Source organism: Mytilus galloprovincialis, chromosome 12, assembly GCF_965363235.1.
Source record: "Mytilus galloprovincialis chromosome 12, xbMytGall1.hap1.1, whole genome shotgun sequence".
NCBI lineage: Eukaryota > Metazoa > Mollusca > Bivalvia > Mytilida > Mytilidae > Mytilus > Mytilus galloprovincialis.
Genome location: NC_134849.1, coordinates 43,184,592 through 43,210,685, shown reverse-complemented (window position 1 = coordinate 43,210,685; position 26,094 = coordinate 43,184,592). Strand labels below are relative to the sequence as shown.

At 32.8% G+C, this 26,094-nt stretch overlaps 3 long non-coding RNA genes across 3 annotated transcripts in view; 2 read left to right on the top strand and 1 right to left on the bottom strand.

Annotated features, from left to right (window-relative positions):
* LOC143053841 (uncharacterized) overlaps positions 1 to 26,094 on the top strand; it is a 67,074-nt gene that overhangs the window by 6,189 nt on the left and 34,791 nt on the right. The gene's annotated exons all lie outside the window — the stretch shown is intronic.
* On the top strand, positions 14,611 to 17,280 carry LOC143053845 (uncharacterized). Its single transcript, XR_012971480.1, has 3 exons — positions 14,611 to 14,795; positions 15,423 to 15,500; positions 16,377 to 17,280. It is a non-coding gene; the product is annotated as an uncharacterized LOC143053845 (long non-coding RNA).
* Positions 23,003 to 25,672, bottom strand: LOC143053842 (uncharacterized). Its single transcript, XR_012971477.1, has 3 exons — positions 25,488 to 25,672; positions 24,783 to 24,860; positions 23,003 to 23,906 (listed from the first exon to the last, which is right to left on the bottom strand). It is a non-coding gene; the product is annotated as an uncharacterized LOC143053842 (long non-coding RNA).

The window sequence follows — 26,094 nt, the reverse complement described above, 5'->3', positions numbered from 1 at the left end:
ATATAGTCAATACACTCAATATACACAAGTTATTGTCCGGAAACCACAAAAACCTTGTTTCCACTCCCTATTTTTGGCCCTAATTCCAACATGGAACCATTATCACAAAAGTCAATCACAACCTTTCTTGTTTGGTATGGAAACTTGTGGTACAAATTCAGAGAGTTCCATTCACTTATAAACAAAATGCAAGAAATTTTCAGGAAAAAAAATAATGCTTATTTTGACAACTTTTTGGTCCCTTAGACTAATTCCTATATCCTTCAAATTCAAGGGTAACACTTATTTGGGTTATTTAGCCTTATACTTAAGTCTTATAAACTGGGTGGCCGGACATATACACGGACACAACCGGACTCCCGGTAATTTTGTGTTGCGGGATTCGCACAACGCTGATTATTGCTCCCGTTTGAGACCAGACACCGTTATGATACGAAAAGTAAAAAAGTCGGATTACCATCCTCAATGATCTGGAATGTCCTATTATTGCCCGATATCTATAGTATACGTTCGTAACATTATCCTACGGCTCGGAGAGGTCCAAATGAGGTGACTTCTCGTAACATTCGGGCAAACTCGATTTTGTCTAGTCGGATTTCAATCGTGATTATGTCGTGACAGATTATGCTGTATCGGATAAAAATCGGAACAATGTTCTGTGTTTTCAAGACGATGTCCTGTGGAACGGGCATGATCTGGAGAGATTTGTCATTGGGTCTTTTTCGGATTGAGTCCAGATTGCATCCCGATTACGAACCGTCTTTGACGAACTCGTTTCGAAACAGTCCCGTAATTAATACCGGACAATTACTGAACACGATACGACTGAGTTTAGACAAAGCCGGTTGCAATGTGGTACAGCAGACTGTGCTAGGATTGCGTTCCGACAATACCTGAACACAAACAATATGGCGACAGCCTTTTTAATTTAAAGGATATCTCCCGTCAGCGTCGGTTCACTGTCTGACGGGTCACTGTCTGATGTCCGTCGGATACCATTCGACAGAAAAGGGGCGCTGTTGGGATAAATTCGGTTGTTTGTAACCATGGGAAAGATGCAAACCGATTAGAATCGGATTGAAAACGGGATATATATATATAATTGGGATAAGTTCGGATGGAACCTGCTGAATTTGGACGCTTCTTGAACAATATCTGATTATTTTCATGATTAAATAAATATTATGACTATCTCTTAACACAAGTCAGCCATTTATCGTCCCCTTCGGAAGAATTATCATCATTTCTTAAGACCACTCTCGCAAAAAATTGTGTCAATGGAGAGCCGAAAATTCAGTCCCTGAAATTTTCTCCCCGGAACAGTGTATGTCGTTTGTTTTTGTGGTTCATAAGTGTTTCTCGTTTTTCAGTTTTATATAGATCAGACCGGTACCGTTGGTTTTTCCGTTTGGATGTTTGTTTCACCAGTAATTTGTAATCCCTTTATAGCTTGGTGTTCGGTGTGAACATAGGCTCCGTGTTAAGGACCGTACCTTGCATTGACCTATAATGGTTTACTTTATTAAATTGTGACTTGGATGGAGAGTTGTCTCATTGTCACTCATACCACATCTTCCTATATATGTGAATATTTTATCTGCGCACGTACAACCTTTCATAAAGTCTTGTAGCAGTCATTTGTACTCGTGCATGTGCATGGTTAAGTATAGGAATCAAAAGCGATCGAATTTGGTAGGTTTCTAATATAGATCAGGTTTGGATTTATTAATAGTGGTAGTAGTCGGTGAGTGATCCAGAAGCATTGTTCGAGTAAATCTAGAAAACAGATAAAACACAGATTAATGGCACTGAGCTCCAAGCGATCGTATATAATTATTTATCAAGTACAAATCAAGCTAATCGAGTACTGACCAGTAATATATGTAGGACAGAAAGTCACTAGACTAAAAAATGTCACAGACAAAAAGTCACTTGACAAAATAGTCACTATTTAGTTCTGAGATTAATTTTCTTTGAAAAAAAACACTTATTCAAAAAACTAAATGGGGAATGTGTCCATGGGCCACATGCAGATAATGCCCCCGCTTGCATAAAACGTTACAAAGGCCCATAAATAAAGAACATGAAAAGTGACTCTACCGAAGCAAGTGTGTTCCTGATGTGAGTTTTGTGGCATTGAACATTTTTAAACTTCATAACATTTGGTTGAGGCAATCTCGAGTTAGAGAAGGGAAACGAAAAATTCAGCAATTTTGCGTGTAAAAGACACAACTCTAGAACGGTGAAATTAATGAGACCAAAATTCAAACTTGATATGATTTTATGTAATAATAAGCATTGTGTATGAGTTTCAAAACATTTGTTTAAGGCAAACCACAGTTAAAGAACGGATAAATTTTTTTGAACGTACGGACGTATTTAGTACATTTTTACGTATGCGTACGATCGGACAAGGTTAAAATTAAATGCCTACTCCGTAACGGCGTGACAGATTGTAAGTGTGACTGTTTGTTCTATCAAATTTATGACTTTCCATACCCGTAGCCAGGGGGCTCGGACGACCCCCCTCCCCCCACCTTGAAACCAAATTAGCACTGTTAAAGTCAACGTTCTGTTCGAATTGTGACTGTTAAAGTCGAGATCGTGAGTCTAAATGGTCCGAGTATACACAGTTATTTCGTAGTGCATTTCTTTTAGACAATAAATGAAAATTTAAAAAATCCCACCTGCGCTTTCTCTATAATATTTTTACAGCGTGTTGTACTACTTTTGGGACAAATTATATCAAAATTATAGAAAACTTCATCAGCTCTAACTCAAAATATGGTCAATTTTATGTTAAGGGGGTCTTGAAGTCTTTTGACAACTTCCGAAGTGCTATTTTTTTACCTTTTTTCAGCTGGACCTAATCACTACTTTACATCAATTTTTATGACCCAAATTTTTTTACAGTGTCATTTCACCCACCAACTTACTATATGAGGCATAAAGCATGGAGAAATAAATTTGGAAGGGGTATAACAAAAATTGGCAAGTAACACAATGTCCACACTAAGGACTATATTCGTGGACAACGAAAATCAAACGAAAATCAAAGGACGATAAATGTTTACTCGGACCAAATACACATCCCTCTTTGAACATTCCTGGCTACGGGCATGCTTTCTGTCTTGTGACTTTTGTCCCGTGACTTTCTGTCCGTTTACCTAAACTTTATTTGTATGATGACCTATCTTGATCTCTCTCTGTATGTACTAACATTTCCCGACGAATATCTAGTGCATGAATTCTTCTTCTTGATCCTATTCGAATTGTATTGCCTTTCAACAGGTATCGCACAGAAATTTGAATCAGTGCCATGTAAGATAGACACTCGAACGTTCGTTTTCGTTAAACGAGTCAAATCAAGTCCTCTGGTGGCTTAATCGATCTGTGTTGATTGAGTCTGATCGACAATGTGAACCTTGCTTTGTTACTAAACTCGATACTTCAATATTTAACTTCTCTTTTCTAATTCGATGTTTGACTTAAATATTGATAAGAACTCGATGGTGGGCTCTGTTTTATATGAAACCTGCCTGGACTAAATTTTTGAACTTTTTTGGCAGTCAAATCGGCAATTTTAAAATAAAATGTAAGCCCAAATTAGCGGCCCAAGAAACCCAAATTAGTAGTTTAATTAACCACAAAGGTAAAAGAAATATTTTATAATGATTATCTTTTTTGCAAAACATAATACCCAGACGGGTTATTAAAATGCAAACATAATTTATGCATATAACTACGACGATGTGGTATGATACGGATCGATAACGAAGCAGTACAGAAACAAACATGTAGATACATGTACAGTTTCGATCAAATTCTGTCGATCTGCGTGCTGTCATTTGAAAGACCTATATATATATATACAACTCGTCTAAACATCAACCCAACAATGTTAGATCTGTAAATTTATATATATATATATAGTTGTTAATGTCTGTGTCATTTTGGTCCTTTGTGGATAGTTGTCTCATTGGCAATCATACCATATCTTCTTTTTTATAATTCCTCTTTATTTTCAAGGAATCCCTATTGCCAGTAAGATTTTATTGAAATATTAATGTTTATTATATAGATATCAAAATAAATAGACATTTCAAAAAAGTTTTCCCAAAAAGGACCTTTAATTTTGAATTTAATTTGTTCGTTTTTTGGAGGAAGATGTCAGCCATTGAGACTCTATATACCTGCAGTGGCGGATCCATAATTTTTCATTAGGGGGGTTGGGGGTGCTGACTGACTCAATGGGGGGGGCTCTAATCATGCTTCAGTGATTTCCTATATAATCATCTTTTTTTTCCCTCCAGGAAACGGGGGTCCCGGCCACCACCCCCCCCCCCCCCTCGGATCCGCCTTTGACCTGTCCCTTTTCAAATATTTTTTATTTAAACATGATATATACCCATGTATATTTCAAGATATTTATATAACAAAATGGAGATCTAAACCTATATATTTATCTGTACATTACCACTCCCTCTTAAAACATGCTTAGCGACAATTGCAAATTCCTACAGTCTATTTACTAAGATGTCAAATTGGTGCAAATTTCAAAATACTGCCGGAAACATCTGACACATTTACAAATGTGGTTTTAACCGCAACACAATAAATATATATAATTGCATCAGACACTTAATTAGAAATAACCCTGACCGTTTTAAATTTCCCACCCTTTTCATATTTTAATGAAGCTTGAAAGACTTATTGCATTAAGTTCCATGATAAGAATAAGGAATTTAACTAGCGGATCCAGAAATGATATAAGTGGGGACCCACTGACTGCCTAAGAGGGGTCCGCTCTGGTCATGCTTCAGTGATAATCAACCAATTTTTCACAGAAACCCGGGGCGGGGGAGCTCCCTGGTCCCCCTTCTAAATTTTAAACGTCCTCTTTTATAATTTTGACGAGTCCTCTCCCCAAAACTACAGTTAAATATGCTTTTCGAGAGTCTTTATTGTAGCAGGCTATTATTAATACGACTAAACTTTTATCTTCCAAAGTTAATCATTCAATTTTTGAATGTTGACCTTGCTATAGAAATTTTATAATTAGGAAAAACAAGTTGTGCACATTAACAACACTCCAGTCTGAACACTCTTAAATTATCTAGTGAAACTGTCAAGGCAACTTATCAGTAACTACATAACTTCAAACTAGCATGTAATTTATATCAACCCCATGCAACTAGGTACACAGCTGCATTCAATGAAACATGATCAGAGATAAAAATAGATGTAAATTCTGAATCAGATCCTTTGAGTTTCTATTCGATAAAACATATAAACGGGGAAAAAAAGGGGGGGGGGGTATTAGAAGAAAATTATCTTTAATTTCAAATAAACTGATGTATTCAAATTGGGACCATAACAATCAAATTCCAATATAACGATATCAGTGATTGCTCATCATTTGCACCTATCAGATCTGCATTTCTATTGCATCGAATTTTTTTTATTACATTTTCGTCGAATTTGTGTTTCATTTGCGCTGTTTGTGTACGTGTAAATTACAGGGTCGTTTTGATCATTATAAATCTCTTCCGTTAGCCAGTACATTAGTTTTGAATTGTCAATCATAACATGTATATAACTGGTGTAACATACTCAAAGGGGAGAGGGGGTGAAAGTAGGCTTCCGAGCAGGATTATAAAAAGGAAGATGTGGTATGGTTGCCAATGAAATAACTCTCCACAAAAGACAAAAATGACACAGAAATTAACAACTATGGGTTACCGTACGGCCTTCAACAATGAGCATAATTAGCTATAAAAGGTCCCTATATGACAATGTAAAACAATTTAAACGAGAAAACTAACGGCTTAATTTGTGTACAATAAATGAACGAAAAACAAATATGAAACACATAAACAAACGACGACCACTGAATAACAGGCGCCTGGCTTGGGACAGGCACATACATAAATAATGTGGTGGGGTTAAACATGTTAGCGGGATCCCAACCCTCGCCATAACCTTGGACAATGGTAAAACTGTACAAATTAAGAACGAATTTAGTCAATTTTAAAAATTACTAGTAAAAGATAAAAGCACTCTGTTTACATCCATGAAAATTTGCACCGTTATTTTACAGTTTTCTACGCGTGCAGCTGACAAGCTATGAGACGGCTAACTTGAAGTTCAACATATATAAGTACAACATCTAAGAATGCATGAAATTGTCATCAGACGGATTTGAGCGTCAGACATAATGTCAAACGTGAACCAGTCCTCGATTTCATGAGGGAAGGAATGGTCACCGAAAAAGTGCGATACCCATAAACCAATATCACTTGAGTTCTCTCTATACTGACCCCCCCACACACACACACACCAGTTATTTCTGCTCCAGATGAAAACGACAACAGCCTATTTGCAGGGAAGAACAATTATTATGACAATTCATAACATATGCATATAAATGGCGAGCAGAAGAGGTTTATTCTAATACTAAAAAAAATAACATCCACAAGAAATTTACATGAACACAAACGGCGCAAAAGAAAGATCGAACATTTTAAAAAATGTCTTACGCCCATCATCAGCAATGGTTCCGACGAGTTTGAAAATCTGGTCCGACCAGTTTTTTTAAAATGTGTTAAAGCTTCAGAAATACGGAAAAATTTTACAAAAAAATTGCATTGTAAATAAAATCATCATAGATACAAGAATTTATGCCAGACGCGCGTTTCGTATAAAAAAGACTCATCAATCCGAATAAAAAAAAAGTTAAGGCCAAATAAAGTACAAAGTTGAAGAGCATTGGGTACCAAAGCGCTCTCATGACGACAATTTTGACAGATATTTATAAAAAATATATTAAATGTCTATATTATATGAGCAATGTCTAGTACTAGTTCTAAGTTCAATACTGGTCCCTTTTCTTTTACCGTCTGAGCCATTACGGCATTATTAACGATTCATCTCTGATATAAGTTTGATTCACAATTGACAAGAATTTTACATGAAAGGGCTAACAAACCAGGTGGCTAGACAGAAACACGGACACGTTCGGACGCCCATAGAAAAGTTATATGTCCACCGCAACGCATGTCGCGTAGGGTGATACATTTAAGAATTATAAAGAAGAACAGTGCTGACTGCCAAGCTTCTCGCCAAAATATATATAAGAGCGATATCATTGACACGATTACTGATAAGAACTTTTTTTTTACATGTATGCACTAATTTCCGAAGTTTACAAAAATGAAATCCGATCATCATCCCGTTCACAAAAACATAAATGTTATAGCATACCGCCTATATATGATTATCACACAGTCATGTCCCATGGCGAACAAGGTGGGTTCAAATAACATAAGAAGTGATTTTTTTTATTATTATTTAACTTATATGTGTTAACGTCATGTTTCTAAAAATGTGGGCGAATGAAAGAAATAATAATTGGCAAAAATGAAAAGATGTTCAACGAATGATTAAGAAAGACTATGGCAATTCAGATTTAAATGAATAACGTATAAAATTATAACATCCTTTTTAGGAACTACATATGCATGCAGAAGATCCCTCCCCAGCCTCCTTCTGACACCACTGAATAAAACAACATAGGTTTGCATACATTTCATTTAGCAAAAAGCAATACAAAAGTAAAACGTAAATTATGTGTGTCTATAAGACACGTTTAATTACCCAAGCTATATATAGTTGATTTCTAATTTGAAGTCCAATTATTAGTAATACTAGTAATGTATATGAATATATATTTGAAAAAAAAAATCCTATATACTGTATATATATATATATAAAAGAAGATGTGGCATGAATGCCAACGAGACAACTCTCAACAAGAGACCAAAATGACACAGAAATTAACAAATATAGGTTACCCTACGGCCTTCAGCAATGAGCGAAGCCAATACCGCTTAGTAAGCAATAAAAGGCCCCGAAATGACAATGTAAAACAATTCAAACGAGAAAACTAACGGCCTTATTTATATATATATAAAAAAAAAAAATAACGAAAAACAAATATGTAACACATCAACAAACGACAACCACTGAATTACAGGCTCCTGACTTTGGATAGGAACATACTTATATTAGGTGACGGGGTTAAACAAGTTAGCGGGATCCCAACACTCACCCTAACCTTGGACAATGGTATAACAGTACAAAATAAGAACGAACTATATATATATATAGATAATCAGTTGAAACGGCTTAACTCATCAGATGACAAAACTGCATGTGGACGTGGCCGGGTACTTGTACATCCTAACAAAAAAAAGACACTAGGAACAGATCTGAGAGTACTCGAAGTTAACTGACAGATAGTTCAAAGCCACTAACAACTAATCATTTAAGACGAAATATGGACTTGCACATCACTATCATGCGTATAAACATCCTAGTTGCGGAACTAGAAATATTCATAAGTGGGGCTCAGTGACTGACGAAAAGGCCAGGGGCTTGTTCCAGTCTTGTTTCGGTGCTTCTTTTATAATCAACAATAAAAAAATACCCAAAAGGGGGAGCAGGCCACCTGACACCGGATTCGCTTGATACGCCTCTGCATCCTACAAGATATCAAGGTCGTTGCTTAGAAAATGTAGGAGTAGCTCTAGATGCTTGTAATATACATAATTGTTAAGGTTCTACTCGGTCTTCCTGGCATTTAAGTATATTTGACAAAAATCAAAATGCCGAGGTATACATGCATAAACATCTCAATTGTGTGGTCAGGCAACCTCTGAAATATAAAAACTGTATAGTTCAACAAAAGTCGGAAAAGGAAGCAAGACAAACCATGATCTCTCTCTCTCTCTCTCTCTGCATTTTATGATAAAATGTATCCAACTACCTTGCATGTTGAGGATATTTGACTTAAAGTGTTTCAGTTGCAACTCAAAAACTTTACGAGGTGATAATACAATTGAGAAAGGAAATGGTGAATGTGTCAAAGCGACAACCACCCGACCATGCATAGAGCAGACAACAGCCGAAGGCAACCAATGGGTCTTCAATGTAGCGAGAATTCCCGCACCCGTAGATGTCCTTCAGCTGACCCCTAAAAATATGCATACTAGTACAGTGATAATAGACGTCATATATATATATATATATACTAAACTCCGAATTATACACAAGAAACTAAAATCAAAAATCATACAAGACAAACAATTAAAGGCCAGAGGCTCCTGACTTGGGACAGGCGCAAAATTGCATAGTCAGACAAACCAATCTATATATATAGCTGGACGAACAAACGAACAGGTAGACGAACGAACCTGTAGGCGATAAATTAATATACCCTACGATGAAAGTGGGGTCATAAAAATCAAAACCTCATAGTGATCAATTTGTTTAAACATTTCTCTTCAGTTTTTTAGATTTCTTAAACCGTTCTAAATTTGAGTCTCTGAATTGAAAGTTAATTTTTCAGGGATCCGATTGTTGCTTTCTGCCAAATTCGGTTTTTTGTTTTGTTCTCGATTTCACATATTCTAGGATATTGTTTCACATTTTGTCACATCGGGACATTTTATAAATTATTACGTATATATATATATACTAGTACACTTCGCATGTGTTGGTTGATTGTCGAAGGTTGTACGTCGAGCTCGTTGATTAATTCGACGGGTGCATGGATAGTTACAATACATGTGTCGGATCGGCAATTATACAACTTTTTCTGTTATTTCCGTATTTTGCGTGGAATTCTCGCCGCGTCGAAGACCTATTGGATGCCTTCGGCTATTGTCGTTGTCAATTTTACATATTCCCCATTTCCATTCTCAATTATGAATTCCAGATTTCAGCAGAACTGGGAACATGATAAGTTACTCTCGTTTTTCTATTTTATTTTCGTCTCAATTTTTACCCGACGCTGAATATAGTAAGCTTTGTCATAGGCGAATTAATCCAGGGGGGAGGGGTCTCCCTTTCGTGGGATTTAATTTTTTTTTATTATATAGTATATAGGGAATCACTAAAGCATGACTGGAGAGACCCCCCACCCCACTTAAGGTCAGTCCCCCCCTGAAAAGTTCTGGATCCACCACTTTTTGTCTTATCCGATATTATACTCTAAATTTTTAACTGTCAAAACTATAAATAACTCTTCCGTTTAAAATTCAAAATACATGAATCGTCCATCAACAATTTGAAACACTTTAATTCTTTTCTTGTATGTTTGGGAAAGCCGCTAAGACTTCACGAACCGTTCCCTTTTCATTCATTGTGCACACCAGACCAGAATATATGTATACCCTGTCATATATTTGTTTAAAAAAAAAATATATTGCCATTCATTCTAAAAACGAAGCTGAACTTTTAAGAATCATTTTTACAACTTATTTTCAATAGCTGCAAATGTTAAATAACACCAAGATTAAAAGATATATATATGTTAACTTGTTACATTTGCAAATGGGGTAAATAAACTCATCATAAATACTAGGATTGAAATTTTACATTTACGACGGACGGGTATGTCGTTTACAAAAGACTCATCAATGATCCTCGAGTAAAATTTGTGAATAAGGTAAAATGAAACTGACCATTTAACTTCAAAAAAGGCGAAGCGCAAACATTTTTTTAGTTTTTCAACGCTATCTTCTTCACCACAATATGTGTCTTCATCAAAATTGGAAATGATAATATTTTTTAAAGAAAAATCTTTACCTTCGTCGCATTATACTATTAACAAATTCGAAATATACTGCTTAACAAAAAAGTTAAGCAACAGATACATTCAAGTCAAATTTATCTTAATTTCTGTCCAGTTTTTCCATTTTCAAGTATCACGCATTATGGTTCACTTTCTTTCGTGTAATAATAAGATCACTTGTATACTTCTATTAACACACACAATAGGTGTTGTTTATTTGTTGAAATATATGATTAAAATATGTGCTGCTGAACTTATTTTACCCAGTATAGTATAATAGACTAGTATTTCCAAGACAATATATATTGTTCAATTTTCTGTGGTGTTTGATAATGACCCAGTGACCTACAACTTTTATAATAGATAAACCACATGTTGTGCACATTGGCAACGCTTCTGAATCAGTATAAAAAGTATGAATTATTTGTTAAACTAGTGTAAAATGTGGTGTGGAATAATTGGTAAAGGCAAAAATATCCGGCTATTTAAATTGACCCGATAAGCTAACATGATTTTGAATTGATTTTGGAAATATTACACTTAATCCAAGTTTACAATTTTTTATTATGTATATTTTTTGTTTTTGTTTGTTTTGCAAATATAGAATTATTATGTTGAATATTTTAATGAGAAAACCTTAAATAAACCATTTTTTTTTCTTTTACTGAAAAAACAAATGGGATTACTAAACCATCATAGCACAACCAAGTAAAAAAGTGTCCATTAATTTATACTAAAATTATAAGATCATAGAACATTCACATTCCGTCAAAATGAAGATAAATAAAAAAAAATCGTTAAGGAGGAGTAGGCGTTGTTTATGTTGTGCAAATGGAATGAATAATTCCCCTATTCAATCCTTCTTCTGGCCAATTATTTGAAAAAGGGGGCCTTTGATTACTGTTACCCTAGCTTGCATGCCCTTCAACATAATACATCCCCCAAAGAATATAGATTGCATATTCATATAAGTCTGAAAATCAAACCTAATAGAGTTACGGAATCAGATGTTTAGGCTGACATTTTTTGTTGTCAATTTACATTTGCTCAGGTCTGTCTACATGTTCACCAGTTTTTGAATCATCCACTAGTCTGGGTTTTTTTTACTTTCACAAGTCTCTCTTACATGCCGAGAAATCCTAGCTAAAAATTCCGGTGGACCTCCTACGGCACCCATAAGTAGATACAGATTTAATTTCATTCATCAAATTAATTTATGACCTTTATGTACGTCTCGCTAAGAACACGACCATATACCAAATGGTCAATATTAATCATCCATGTAATTTGCTCTATGTGATATTTGCAGAATTTCAACGGAGGCAATTTCTTGGCATGGACCCCTTGTCTGTCTATATGATCCTCAACAGTCTGACTATGCGTCCACAAGTCTCTGCGTTTTCACCGGTCTCTATGTGTCCGTCAGTCTATCTCCGTGTTTACAAGTCTATCTATATGTTTTTCCCGCCAGGTTACGTTTCTACTAGCAGTTTGTCTCCATGTTCTACACGTCCACCAGTCTGCTTATGTATATACCAGTCTGGCTACAAATTTACAAGAATATTATTTGCATCATTTACTAAGCCTGTCTGGATATGTCGTCTGTTGGATTTGCTTGAATCTCAAATTCTGAAGATGATGATATATCTCATAGTAAAGTTGTTAATACAATAATGTACCAGTACTTCAGGGACGACATAAAAAATCAATAAAGGATAAAAAAAAAACTTAATTCAAATAGTTAGGAAGGGGTCAAATTGCTGCAAGTTTTGTATAAATTGACATCGATTTTACATACAATGTATATTCTTATTGGTCAATCATTTTTTCCCAAATTAAGTTAAGAGGGTGGGGGAGGATGTTGGGGGTCAGTGAAAAAACTATATGAATTAAGTTTTCATCCATCATTGAACTTTTGATGTCGTCTCTTAGTCTATCAGTTTCCATCTCCATGCAGGACTCGAGTTCTGATAAATGTTCTATAACAGTTAAAGATTCATCTATACAGTACGTTCTTCTGAAATTTAAGTCAGTCTTCTCGGTCAGAAGCAAAGGAATGCCCGATTAGCGCTGCTGGATTTGCCAGGGGCAAGTGGAGGACGAGTAGATATCGACACGCTTATTTCAGTTATTCGACGAAGAATTTCAACACATATCTCATTTAACACCAACATTACACAATAATGTACGTCAACATGGAGTCAGTAACTGAGGTAACATTAAAATAATTTAGAGTCAATATCTTGGATAATTCTGATTTCTGTATACAGTTTATAATACACATATCACTGTCATGAATCACGGTTTTTTTTTATAGTAAGAAGGCTCTTACTATTATCGGAACTTTGGGATAGGACAATTTCTTTCCCTTCCCCCTTTTTTTGCAATGTCCGTTATTATTTTGTCTCTCTTTAGTAATATATCCGTGAACACTGTGAATAGTAAACTAGGAATAGATAGTAAATAGAAAACCAATTATTTTGTAGTGTATTTATGTTCTAATGACACAAACAGACGCGAAACAAAATAATAATAGAAAACGTCGGAAAAAATAACAGATTTTGGAAAAAAGGGTAGGAAAAAAATGTCCTGACCCCAAATACCTATGCCCACTATTAAAGCAATAATTTGAAAAATATATATTAAGGGTTAAACAAATGTGTGATTATAATGAGTCCAGGTAACTCGATCAACTTGATTTATGTATGAAAAATTATATTTATTATCTGGTCATGTCCCGCGGTTTTTTGTAATGTTGTTAAAATAACAGTGTAAGTTAAGACCAAAAAGTATACCAGGAAAATACTTTATTATCTGTACTAGTTAATTTCTGAAGATCATATTTCTGTCATGTATTCTGTAATTCACATCCTGTAAACCCTTATAATAGCGTATATTATCTCAATCTATCAATTAGGATACATTATTTTATTTGGCTTACTAATATATTACTGGTATTTAGTGCGACCGTGCACCTTTCGGTTGCCTCGAGTGTTTTCTATATTGCAATGTTTACTCGTCATGTTGCGGGATTTTCAAATCTGAAAAGAAGAACAGCACGATTTTCGATTTGGTGACCGTATTACTTATAGATATTTATACATTACATAACCCTACACAATCAATTTACTTTTTATGATTATTCTGATATGCATGCGCAATATATTTTATTCCCAAAACCTTAAGTTATAAAAAGGAGGTGACAGGGTCAGGGCGTCGACGTGCAAACCCAAATTATTATTTAAAGATTATTGGATAGTTTGCTTGTTCTATAGGTACATGTACCTAACTTACCAGGTGACAATACAAGTTGTACCCTTGATATTGGTATACAATCAAATTCTTAGTGATATATAAATAAGAAGATGTGGTATGATTGCCATTATGGGCTTTGCTCATTGTTGAAGTCTGTACGGTGACCTATAGTTGTAAATGTCTGTGTCATTTTAGTCTCTTGGGTCAATGAGACAACTGTCCACAAGAGACCAAAATGTCCAATGAGACAACTGTCCACAAGAGACCAAAATGACACAGACATTAACAACTATAGGTCACCGTACGGCCTTCAACAATGAGCAAAGCCCATACCGCATAGTCAGCTAAAAGGTCCTGATATGACAATGTAAAACAATTTAAATGAGAAAACTAAGATATGTACATTATTTATGCTTTATACATGGTATATGAAGATTAAAAAGATTAAAGTAAACAATGTTGTACATGTATGTTTCTAAAATATAAGCTATCCACAAATGACCAACTGATGTCAATGCAATTACTAGCCCCACACATCATACATACATGTAGGTCACCATACTTCCTTCATTTATATTATAATTATTGCTTTTTATATACAAAAATGTACATATTACTACATTTCAGCGACTCGAAGTTTAAAATGCATTGATATAACAGAATTTAAACTTAATATTATATTTGTATGAACATCATGATGAATATTTACACTATCTCAAAGAGTTTTTATTTTACTTAGCTAATACAGATGATGATGGATTCCCAAACAGAAATCTTCATGACTGATCAAGGTGAAAAAATTGAAGAATTGCATCAATTGTTACAGAGAATCGATTTGCAAGCAGAAACAGGTGCTCAAAGATAAGGGAATACAACAGCCATACATGCTCCTTTACATGTAAAGGTAAATATTTTATATATATATTGTCTACATTTTCTGAATTTATGATTTTTAAAAATCTTTCAAAAGATATAAATGTACATTGTAAGTCTGACATGTAATTCAAATCAAGACATGCCATTGTCTTTGATAAAAGATAGAGTTACATGTATGCCTTTTTAGTGTTATCAGCTTATATACTTGCTTAGCCTTGTTAAAATCTATAAATATACCTCATATGACATGTATGTTGAAAGGTCTGTCAGAATATATACATATATATACATGTAATCATCATGATCATAATGTTTCAAATAGCCAAATATTGTAATTAATTTTTGGGGCCCTTTATAGCTTTTTGTTGGGTGTGAGCCAAGGCTCTGTGTTGACGACCTATAATTGTTTACTTTTATAAATTATTATTTGGATGGAGAGTTGTCTCATTGGCACTCACACCACATCTTCCTATATCTATAAAATATATATATTAAGTATTCAGAATTCTGTACACCCTTTCCTTTGCTTAGACCAAGTTTAACAAATATGATATGCAATGTTTATGATATATACTAGACTTGCTTGAAAATGTTTAAATTCAACTAATTATCTCCTGGCAATGTACATTTAGTTTATAATTTTTTTATTTTGCAGTAAGCAGCTGTTCCTGATGCTTATAGGCATAAACAATCTAGTCTGGACATGTAAAACATCAGCTGGTTCTATTTTGAAGTAAGCTATTTAGTAATTACACCAATTTGACATGACTAGACCAAGTCTTTTGATACATTAATAGTACTCATTGTCATAATTGTACTAGCTTTTTATTGTTTTATATATTTTATGGAAAATACTGTTAGTTGAGGCCTGCAAAAATAAATTTATAAGGAGATGAATTGTGGTTGCCAATGAGAGTAGAGACATCTAAGTAACAAATAGCATGAATAGAGTCATGGGTAATTGAATTCATACTCATATTACAAAAGTGTCACAAAATAATTGCAGGAAAAAAAAACCAACAACAAAAAATCAAAACAATTGTGTATTTAGTAGAATAAGCAATGACTGACTTAAATCTTGTTTGAAAATTTTCACATTTCTATTGATTAAATATTAATTTATATCAAATAATAAATAGAAATAGGTTTAATAAGTTAAAAGGGCAGTAATCCATTTTCAGATTTTTTGTTTGTTATATTGTATATAGCTGATTGCTCCAATTGTTCATCATTTCGTCTGTTCTGCTTCAGGTTCAAGTTTAGGTAAATGTTTTGGTCAGGATAGTTGTTAATGCAATCAACTTAAAAATAGATACACATGTGCCTTATGTTATGATCTTTCTAATGATAGAATAATGGTTTTGACCCTAATTTCATGGTCCATTGAAAATAGAAAATAGAAAATTTATAACTACTTCTAGCTATTCTTTTAATAGAGTTATTCCACAAGATATTTTTGGGTCACTCATTAGAATATTTTTTAAATATATGAGTTGATTACAATTGCATTAAAATAGAATAATTGCATGCAGAAAATTATTGCTTTTGTCACATAGATATCACTAGTCAATTTAATAAAATTAAACAGTTTTTAATTACTTTATTACAGAAGCTACACAATAGAGCTAAGGTCCTATAAGCCAAGAAACTGCCAGTGTCAGAAGAGGACAAACTAAGACAGGCCATGAAAACTGATATAATGTCAAGTTGGGACAGTGATTCTGTAGATAAACTCGCCTGATCACAAGACCTTGGATTTGACTGTCACAAGATTTTAAATCTTACATGGATAGACTTAAGTCATTTACTAGACTGTAAATACCAGAGACAGCTGAATGCACAAGGCAAAAAAGCTGAGGTCCAAGTAAATCAGAGAGGCCTTGTCCCAAGAAATGTACAGAACTTGCATGGTTTTTGTTTAAGAGCATAAGACAAAATATTGAGAGATGTCAATGAAAATTTCTTTGAATTTTGATAAGGACCAATTCAAAGGTACACTTTTGGAATTTGCAAGAACAAAAATACCTATATGATTACATTTGAATTATAGTTGACAGTTTTCAGTTTAAGGGGAACCTCAGAAAATAAGTCAAATGGAGGGGTTTGGTTTATTGAATTTGATTATTTTTTAAGGTAAAACAGATGAATTATCGCTATTGAATTTCAACATTTGCATTTTACTATTAAAATTATTTACAAGTGCAGCATATCGATGACATCAAATTATGTTATTGTGTTTGGTTAAGCTACATATTCCTTTTTACTTAAACTTTCTGTTGCCTTTACAAATTAATAAAATGCTGAATAATAATTTGAGTGTGGGTCATTTCAGTGTCTATTTTAGCTGTAAGATTTCACCATATTATTTATAATCGCTTGGTCAAAGGGAGATAACTTTTTGTATCTTCACATTAAAAAATCTGTGGAGAGGATTATGTTAAATGTGAATAGTTGAAAAATTAGTTACTGCCATTCATTATAAATAAATTTCTATCAAAAATAAGGCTCAAAGAACTTTTTATATACACATGGAAAAAAGTATTGCAACACCTTGATTTTTCAAAAATTGAAAAATCAGCCTCTTTTTTTGGATGATATATGATAAGATATTTGTATAATATTATTGAAACATAGTTTATGATAACATTGGCATTGAAACGAACAAAAAATGTTTTAAAAAAAACCATTTATATAACCACAATTTTAATAACAAAATGAAGCGTTTTTTGTACAAAAAAATGCATTTTACAACTTTGACTGTAGTCGAACTTTACAATGTCAGACATTTCAAAATTAATCTTCAGATGACTGTTCACATCATGGTTGATCGTTACACGCCAAAGAATTAGTACTTTGTGTGCAGCCTCCATTCAAACGGATAACCGCATCATAACGTCTTCTGATTCCTGCCAAAAATCGACTAATTTGTTGCTAAGGTAGCAGCAACCATTTCTGATGAAGGGCATTGTTTATTTCATGATGTGTTTGAACTGGGGTGTCCTTTCGCGCACTTCCCGCCCAATAGTGTCCCATATATGCTCGATATGGTTCAAATCTGGGCTACGATCCGTCCACGGAAGATGACCCGAATTCCATTGGAACAATGAATCTTCCTCCATGATGCTAATTTTCAATTTTAGCGAGCTCTGCACTACATTGGATACGGAAAACTGTGTGTCTGTTCGTGAACAAAGGTCTCCGAAATGAATTATTCATTTGATGCATTTAATATAAAATTAAATGTATATATTATGCATATTAAATTTCAAATTAAAAAAAATATTATGGATTTACTTTGCTGGAAAATTTCTAATTTAATATAGATTTAAACTAAATTTAATATTGCAAATAAATTCCCAAATTTCAACCTAGTTTAAAGGTATTTTTAAATCTAAATAAATTTCAAATTTCAAGAATTTAAATATAGACTAAATTTGAATAAATTTCTAATTTAAAGATTTTTTTATATCAATTAAATTTGATTAAATTTCAGATTTAAAGAATTTTTAATATAAATTAAATTTCAATAAATTTCAAATTTAAAGAAGTTTGAATATAATTTAAATTTGAATAAATTTCAGATTTAAAGATCATTGAATGTAAATTAAATTTGAATAAATTTATAATTTAAATATAAATTAAATTTGAATAATTATGTAATTTTATTACATGTAAATGCAAATAAATTTCTTGTTTATGACTTATTTAAATTAGAACTTACATCCAATTTAATGAAAGTTTAAGTCAATGTAAATCCTGTATAACTGATGTACTTACAAAACAATAGTGCAAATGAAGAATAAAGAAAAGGCAGAATTTTTCCCTCTGCTTTTTTTTTGGGGGGAAAAGGGATGTTTATTTTTACTTTAACCCAAATATCTGGTTTAGACACATCTAATTGAATACAACACAAAAATTAGAAAAAGCAAGAAGTTTCAATGATTATAACTTTGTAGCTTCTGATCAAATCAAATTGATTCTCTAACCATTCTGATCCATATTTACAAAGTATAAATTTGAAAGGCATGGATTGCTACTCTGTTTATTTAAAGAAGAATAATATTTGTGGTTTCAAATGGCAATGTGCAAATATATAATTTGTCAGTTACATTGAAGACATTATTTTTGAGATGAAACTTAAACTATAATCCAAAGAATACATGTCATTCATTTGCAAAGCTCAATACCATTTTATAAGTATGCTTTACCTATATGTAAAGAATGGCACTCCATCTGAATTTGTATAAGAACTTGAAGGGTTAGAATCTAAGACATACAAAAAACACAAACACCAGGTAAAAACTATAGGACAAGGCAATCTATGTGTGATTTGGATTTTGACAATTGCAGCAATAAATAATACAGGAGATAACAAAAACTTTTGGACAAAACATAACCAAGACAAGACAAGACAAGTTTATTAATACACTCAGGCACATATTGTGTGCAACAAGAGCAGCAATATGTAGTATACAAAATAATAAATTGCTCAATAAATATTACAAATAAAAAATAACGCAAACCTTTTATCACTACGGGTGAAAAAGAAGTTTTCAGTATCTGTGAAATAAGTTTAGGATAGTACTAGCGTAGAAATAATTTTTCAAGATAGATTATTGATAGAGTTCATGCACTTCGCACTAATTTGTATAGGCCAGGCTTTAAATTACGTATCAGGTTCGTCAGAATTAATTCTATTCCGCTTCAGCATTTCCCGCAGATTTGGTATCGGACGATTCCATGAGTTAAAATCACTGGGTCGGGTCGAATTAATTAATGGACATTTATCCGATAATTCATCGGCTTCAAAAATTTGGCTGTTTCTGTTCGGTATTTCCTTGCGATCCATGTATTTTGATACTCTGTCATCGTTTGTTTTGTACAATTCTCCTTCTATGAAAAGTTTATCTCTTATCAAAACAGCTTTTTTTCGGTCTTTCTTTGCCTGCTTTAAAACAGGATATAGGCTTTTCCTCTTCTTTTCAATTTTTACAGGAAATTGTGCGCGGACAGAAATGTTTGTCCCCTTTAATTTGTGACAGTTCCTCATGACTAACTGTTTATCTTTCAAAGATACAAACTTAATCATTATATATTGTCTTTGCCTTCCGAAACGATGTACAGAAACGAAATTCATATTTTCAACGATTCCGAGTTTTTTGCGGATAAAATCCCTTACAATGTTCTCTGTATCCCCATTTGGCTCGTGCTTTAATCCGGATATAATGATATTGTTAGTCATTGATCTCCATTGTAACTCTTCGACATCGCTCTCCATATTTGACAATCGGTCATTGACGCATTTTATATCGAATGTGTTTTCTTTGTTATCTTTTGCTTCTTCTAGCAATGATATTTTCGACATATTTTCTTTGCAGCGATCTATAATTTTATGCACAACCGTACTCATTTGTTCTCCTTTTTCTTCGATCATTTTATTTCGGTTCAACACAATTTCGCACTTCTGTTCCACGTGTTCAATTCTTGTTATCATTGCGTCTAATTTCCCCTCAAATTGCGATATCCTTGAAACTTCCCGCTCAAGCTTTCCACATTTTGTCTGGAGATCTGCCACGACAGCAAGTACAGAGTTTAAAATAGAGATAGTTTTGGTATCAAGTGCTTTGTATTCCGACATTATTATTCAAAATATATATAATAAAGTTATTGTTGTTGCAATTGAACGCCGAGAGAACAATGGAGAACAATCAATCTCCACTAACAACCCGACGACGTTAGCAACATTAGCTTTAGCTACAAATCTCTTGTAGTAAACGAAATATTCAGAATATTTTTCATTATTGTCGTGAAATCTGTAAAGTTGTTGAAAAATTGATTTTACCGTTCGAATAAAATCCTCAAAATCTATGACTCCATTCCATTTGTTAAGTTTATATGCTGGCCTAGATCTTACTAGTTAGAGTTTTTGCAGGAGCAAAAAAAGCATGACTGTCCTTGCCAGTACTTCCGCCAAAAAAAAAAAAAAAACATAAACAACAATTTCCAGCATTGTCTAATTGTCATCCTGTCTTCATGGTCTTGGGCAAAGTTATATTTACTTCTAATCAGGTCAGAAGAATAAAAAAAACAATTTTGTATTATCTCCCTTTGTATATACTTCAATAAATGAAAGAAAGTATCTAACAAATTTATTTTATTCAGATACTGACAAAATAGTGTTGCTTTGGTGAGAAATTAAAATACAATGTCAAAATGTTTTTTATACAATTTTATTATCCAACAAATAAAAAAAAAACTTTTTGTTTCAATAAGTCCAGTTATCAAAGAATCTCATCAAATTCAAACTAATCAATAAAATAATGGTAAGTGACAAATCAACATGCTTAGATGGTTTAAGAATCATAACAATAGGGTTATAACAAATAGCAAACAAAGCCACCTTAAAATTTCAAGTTTGGCATCATAAAAATATTAATAATCTCCCTTGCTAGCATTATTTGTCAATTATAAAAACTTCAAAAAGCAAAACACTAAAAACTTAACGTTATTTACATGATTAACATAATTGCTAAATTCAAAAAACAATCCTGCTTATCGAACATTAATTAAAATGTTATGGGATTTCATTCCAAATGCTGTATTCAAAAATAAAAATAATAAGGTGTAATGTACAGATGTAATATTTAAAATATGTACAATTGAATAAAATAGCACACTTGTAAATAAACTTCTATCAACAAAATTATGTAATGTCAAGCAAAAAATTATCAATATTGAATGTACTTGGGACAATTGAAGAAAATAATAAGTTTATAGGTTTAAAAATATCTTTGGTGTTTATTGTCTCCTGATTAGTTAAAAGTTTCAGCTTTATTTTCAATGTTTACAAATTTTATGGCAAACCGCACACTCTGGCAGTGTGTATTAATATGTCAACATGTTTGTACATTGTTATTGTTAATATAAGTAATATACACATGGAAAAAAGTATTGCAACACCAAATTGAAATTGAAATTAAAAAAACACTTTTCATTTTTTTGTGATATAATTTGGTAAAATAGAACTACTTAAACATTATTTAAGTATCACCTGAGTTTAATCAATAAATATCGACTCGGTAAGTTTTTATCTGCACATGCAGCTACTGTACCCGTAAACAGCAAAACAGGTGTTTTCATCCTCATTGTTTTCAACACTTTAAATAACCAAAATTTTAAAGTTATGTGATTGACACCTTGTAATGGGTCATCGACAACTCTTAACTGCAGCAAGATGACAGATTATCAGCATGAGTGAAGCAGGAGGTCGCTGTAATAACTGCACGTTTTGTTGGTCATCACCATTCCACTAGAAGTCGTTTTGAGAATTAAAAATGACACTAAACGATGTTAAAGACCTTCCGAAATAAAGAAGACCCTCTATACCATTTGCTAGGGAAAATCAAGCATAAAAAAGGTTGGTCAGAAGGAAACCCCTTGCATACAATACAATCCAAAAAAGAGAGTGTTTGGCATACAGGGACCTTTTAACAAGAACTGTTCGAGATTGACTCATCGCTACTGGTTATCGTGCGATAAGACCATTTCGGAGACCTTTGTTCACGAACAGACACACAGTTTTCCGTATCCAATGTAGTGCAGAGCTCGCTAAAATTGAAAATTAGCATCATGGAGGAAGATTCATTGTTCCAATGGAATTCGGGTCATCTTCCGTGGACGGATCGTAGCCCAGATTTGAACCATATCGAGCATATATGGGACACTATTGGGCGGGAAGTGCGCGAAAGGACACCCCAGTTCAAACACATCATGAAATAAACAATGCCCTTCATCAGAAATGGTTGCTGCTACCTTAGCAACAAATTAGTCGATTTTTGGCAGGAATCAGAAGACGTTATGATGCGGTTATCCGTTTGAATGGAGGCTGCACACAAAGTACTAATTCTTTGGCGTGTAACGATCAACCATGATGTGAACAGTCATCTGAAGATTAATTTTGAAATGTCTGACATTGTAAAGTTCGACTACAGTCAAAGTTGTAAAATGCATTTTTTTGTACAAAAAACGCTTCATTTTGTTATTAAAATTGTGGTTATATAAATGGTTTTTTTTAAAACATTTTTTGTTCGTTTCAATGCCAATGTTATCATAAACTATGTTTCAATAATATTATACAAATATCTTATCATATATCATCCAAAAAAAGAGGCTGATTTTTCAATTTTTGAAAAATCAAGGTGTTGCAATACTTTTTTCCATGTGTATATAAAAAGTTCTTTGAGCCTTATTTTTGATAGAAATTTATTTATAATGAATGGCAGTAACTAATTTTTCAACTATTCACATTTAACATAATCCTCTCCACAGATTTTTTAATGTGAAGATACAAAAAGTTATCTCCCTTTGACCAAGCGATTATAAATAATATGGTGAAATCTTACAGCTAAAATAGACACTGAAATGACCCACACTCAAATTATTATTCAGCATTTTATTAATTTGTAAAGGCAACAGAAAGTTTAAGTAAAAAGGAATATGTAGCTTAACCAAACACAATAACATAATTTGATGTCATCGATATGCTGCACTTGTAAATAATTTTAATAGTAAAATGCAAATGTTGAAATTCAATAGCGATAATTCATCTGTTTTACCTTAAAAAATAATCAAATTCAATAAACCAAACCCCTCCATTTGACTTATTTTCTGAGGTTCCCCTTAAACTGAAAACTGTCAACTATAATTCAAATGTAATCATATAGGTATTTTTGTTCTTGCAAATTCCAAAAGTGTACCTTTGAATTGGTCCTTATCAAAATTCAAAGAAATTTTCATTGACATCTCTCAATATTTTGTCTTATGCTCTTAAACAAAAACCATGCAAGTTCTGTACATTTCTTGGGACAAGGCCTCTCTGATTTACTTGGACCTCAGCTTTTTTGCCTTGTGCATTCAGCTGTCTCTGGTATTTACAGTCTAGTAAATGACTTAAGTCTATCCATGTAAGATTTAAAATCTTGTGACAGTCAAATCCAAGGTCTTGTGATCAGGCGAGTTTATCTACAGAATCACTGTCCCAACTTGACATTATATCAGTTTTCATGGCCTGTCTTAGTTTGTCCTCTTCTGACACTGGCAGTTTCTTGGCTTATAGGACCTTAGCTCTATTGTGTAGCTTCTGTAATAAAGTAATTAAAAACTGTTTAATTTTATTAAATTGACTAGTGATATCTATGTGACAAAAGCAATAATTTTCTGCATGCAATTATTCTATTTTAATGCAATTGTAATCAACTCATATATTTAAAAAATATTCTAATGAGTGACCCAAAAATATCTTGTGGAATAACTCTATTAAAAGAATAGCTAGAAGTAGTTATAAATTTTCTATTTTCTATTTTCAATGGACCATGAAATTAGGGTCAAAACCATTATTCTATCATTAGAAAGATCATAACATAAGGCACATGTGTATCTATTTTTAAGTTGATTGCATTAACAACTATCCTGACCAAAACATTTACCTAAACTTGAACCTGAAGCAGAACAGACGAAATGATGAACAATTGGAGCAATCAGCTATATACAATATAACAAACAAAAAATCTGAAAATGGATTACTGCCCTTTTAACTTATTAAACCTATTTCTATTTATTATTTGATATAAATTAATATTTAATCAATAGAAATGTGAAAATTTTCAAACAAGATTTAAGTCAGTCATTGCTTATTCTACTAAATACACAATTGTTTTGATTTTTTGTTGTTGGTTTTTTTTTCCTGCAATTATTTTGTGACACTTTTGTAATATGAGTATGAATTCAATTACCCATGACTCTATTCATGCTATTTGTTACTTAGATGTCTCTACTCTCATTGGCAACCACAATTCATCTCCTTATAAATTTATTTTTGCAGGCCTCAACTAACAGTATTTTCCATAAAATATATAAAACAATAAAAAGCTAGTACAATTATGACAATGAGTACTATTAATGTATCAAAAGACTTGGTCTAGTCATGTCAAATTGGTGTAATTACTAAATAGCTTACTTCAAAATAGAACCAGCTGATGTTTTACATGTCCAGACTAGATTGTTTATGCCTATAAGCATCAGGAACAGCTGCTTACTGCAAAATAAAAAAATTATAAACTAAATGTACATTGCCAGGAGATAATTAGTTGAATTTAAACATTTTCAAGCAAGTCTAGTATATATCATAAACATTGCATATCATATTTGTTAAACTTGGTCTAAGCAAAGGAAAGGGTGTACAGAATTCTGAATACTTAATATATATATTTTATAGATATAGGAAGATGTGGTGTGAGTGCCAATGAGACAACTCTCCATCCAAATAATAATTTATAAAAGTAAACAATTATAGGTCGTCAACACAGAGCCTTGGCTCACACCCAACAAAAAGCTATAAAGGGCCCCAAAAATTAATTACAATATTTGGCTATTTGAAACATTATGATCATGATGATTACATGTATATATATGTATATATTCTGACAGACCTTTCAACATACATGTCATATGAGGTATATTTATAGATTTTAACAAGGCTAAGCAAGTATATAAGCTGATAACACTAAAAAGGCATACATGTAACTCTATCTTTTATCAAAGACAATGGCATGTCTTGATTTGAATTACATGTCAGACTTACAATGTACATTTATATCTTTTGAAAGATTTTTAAAAATCATAAATTCAGAAAATGTAGACAATATATATATAAAATATTTACCTTTACATGTAAAGGAGCATGTATGGCTGTTGTATTCCCTTATCTTTGAGCACCTGTTTCTGCTTGCAAATCGATTCTCTGTAACAATTGATGCAATTCTTCAATTTTTTCACCTTGATCAGTCATGAAGATTTCTGTTTGGGAATCCATCATCATCTGTATTAGCTAAGTAAAATAAAAACTCTTTGAGATAGTGTAAATATTCATCATGATGTTCATACAAATATAATATTAAGTTTAAATTCTGTTATATCAATGCATTTTAAACTTCGAGTCGCTGAAATGTAGTAATATGTACATTTTTGTATATAAAAAGCAATAATTATAATATAAATGAAGGAAGTATGGTGACCTACATGTATGTATGATGTGTGGGGCTAGTAATTGCATTGACATCAGTTGGTCATTTGTGGATAGCTTATATTTTAGAAACATACATGTACAACATTGTTTACTTTAATCTTTTTAATCTTCATATACCATGTATAAAGCATAAATAATGTACATATCTTAGTTTTCTCATTTAAATTGTTTTACATTGTCATATCAGGACCTTTTAGCTGACTATGCGGTATGGGCTTTGCTCATTGTTGAAGGCCGTACGGTG